The 2267-nt window shown below is 40.9% G+C and overlaps 1 protein-coding gene across 6 annotated transcripts in view; it reads left to right on the top strand.

Moving 5' to 3' along the window:
* glra3 (glycine receptor, alpha 3) overlaps positions 1 to 2267 on the top strand; it is a 199161-nt gene that overhangs the window by 29066 nt on the left and 167828 nt on the right. Inside the window, exon 1 of one of the 6 annotated variants that reach the window (XM_086032406.1) lies at positions 587 to 768. The exons of the other annotated variants lie outside the window; for them this stretch is intronic. The gene's annotated coding sequence lies outside the window, so the exon portion shown is untranslated. Of the gene's footprint in view, positions 1 to 586; positions 769 to 2267 lie in introns of those variants that run through there. 6 annotated transcript variants of the gene reach the window in all.

The raw sequence follows: 2267 nt of genomic DNA, 5'->3' as shown, positions 1-2267 counted from the left end.
AATGCATTTCCGCATACAAGCACTTCCTGTACTACAAAGACCAGCATTCCTTGCGGGGCGGTTGAGCATGCGCAGTGTCTCGATCGTGTGTCTGCACGCCGGCAGTATCTTTGCCTTTTTCGCTCTCCTCTCCTCCTCCTCCATCCACTTCTCAGAAGTAATCCTACGTACAGCATCTTATGCTGTTTATTTTAATGTATTTTCATTTTTTATACAAAGTATTTTGATGTAAATTTTGACTTTAACGGTGAAATCCAACATACGCGGAAATTCAGGTTACATCGGCAGTGTAGGAACAGAACTCGTTCATAAAATGAGGACCCCTGTATACTGTAGTTATCCTTAAATTTTTGTAATATTATTTAGGGCCGTCGCGACTAGTCGACATAGTCGACGTGACTGCACAACATACAGTCGACGACGAGCGTCAATGATGTTAATACATCGGCATGCACATACCGTCGAGTGTCGACGATGTAAAGACGTCACTACCTGCATACCGTCAGTTGTAAACAAGTGCGCACAGCAGAAAAGAAAGGAGAACAGCAGAAATGGCGGCGGCACCGGTTTGTGCGTTCAGGGTGGGGAAGAGGACAGCGGCACCATGAAGCAGCTGAAAAGTGGTTTCAACAAAAAGTCAAACGAGTTGGTCGTCTGTAGCCTTTGTAAAGCCGAGTTGGTGTAAAGCCGAGTGATTAATGAACACCTGAAACCTGAAGTCACCCAGGTGCTGCTGGAAGACGACAAAAAGCAAAAAGCTAGAAGATCGTAAGTTCATCTAACTAATATGACCTGGTTTTACTTAAGTTGTTGTTATGTGCAATGTATCATTAACGTGCATCATTAAGTTTCATTTCTCGAAGCAGAGGGTTGCAGTAAAAATTACAGTGTTGTGTTTCAGCTTTGTGCATTATGGGGCTAATGTTAGCTATTTCACTCCAGTCAGATTTGTTGGGGCTTGCAGGTATCGTAACTGGTTCCTTTGCTTTATGTAGCCACAAACGGTAATATGCGACATCTGTTTATATATCTAAACCACTGCTGCCCTGGTCTCACCGTCTCAGCACAGCATGCCCATTGTATTCAAGATGATGTTCTGCTACCACTGCTTAACAAAAGAAAAAAAAAACTAGAGGAAATACTGATCTGCTTACCATAGTCCGTGATTGCACTAATATATCATGTCTGCCTTTTCAAAATCATTGTGATAATATTTCAGTATGTGCACTGCTTTATCTGTCTATATTTAAAGCAAACTGATGTTACACAGTCTCGAGCCTTGTCAGGCCATATTTTGCATATTAAAAAAGCGTGGCTTCATGGTAAAGGAGTGTGGGTACTAGACTAACCTTCCAGCAGTCCAGTCCTGTCACCCATTGAAAATACATGGCAAATTATGAAGCGATGAGAGACTCCAGACTGTTGAGCAACTGAAATTGTACATCAAGCAAGAGTTTGAAAGAATTCCACCTACAAAGCTTCAACAATTAGTGTCTCTTATTGAGTGTTGTTGAAAGTAAAGGTGATGGAAACATGCCGCTGTCCCAGCTTTTTTTGAACGTGTTGCAGGCATCAAACTCAAAATGAGTGAATATTAGCAAAAACAACAACAACACGTCTTTGTCCTATATTCAATTGAATAAAAAAAAACACACTACAGCATCCGAGCTTCAATGGAATTAGCGATTATTCAATCTATTATCCAACCAACTGAGCTGAATAGTGAAAGTATACGCTCAGGTGTATACTTGACCCTTACTTGGTAAGCCCAGCATAATAAGCACAGCTGGTTTAACACAAGCGGTACTGTAAACTGGTTGACATCGCTAGGGGACAGGCAGCAAAGCACAACAGTTGAGTGCAGAGTAGCCCATGAAAGAGCCTGGCCAGTGTGCAAGTGTCTATGAGTTTTAGGTTGACCGACTGAACAACAAAGCAAGGCCATTCAATGTTTGGGCAGGTGAATTTTTCAAAACACAAGGAATGTAATGTGTGTGCACATTGTGCATAAAAGAAAGATTTTGATAAATGTATTTTTTAATTGTTGCATAACACCGGAAGCATACTATTTATTGTAAGATAAATATTAGAAACGGTAATTCACATAAATACATTCCACACTCTGCTTCTAAAGTATTCAGTGTGTGAGAGACAGTAGTTCTAGCTTAAACATGTATCAATTATTGATGAGTGTAGTGGCAACTCTTACTGTTTTCTTTCCACTGTAAGAGGTGCCTATGAGCAGGCCGACCTCAGAATTAATCTGA

The sequence above is a fragment of the Filicampus tigris genome, chromosome 6 (assembly GCF_054856515.1).
Source record: "Filicampus tigris isolate MCC_2025a chromosome 6, RoL_Ftig_1.0, whole genome shotgun sequence".
Lineage (NCBI taxonomy): Eukaryota > Metazoa > Chordata > Actinopteri > Syngnathiformes > Syngnathidae > Filicampus > Filicampus tigris.
Note: the sequence above shows the minus strand (reverse complement) of the source record. Positions and strands in the feature narration are given on the sequence as shown.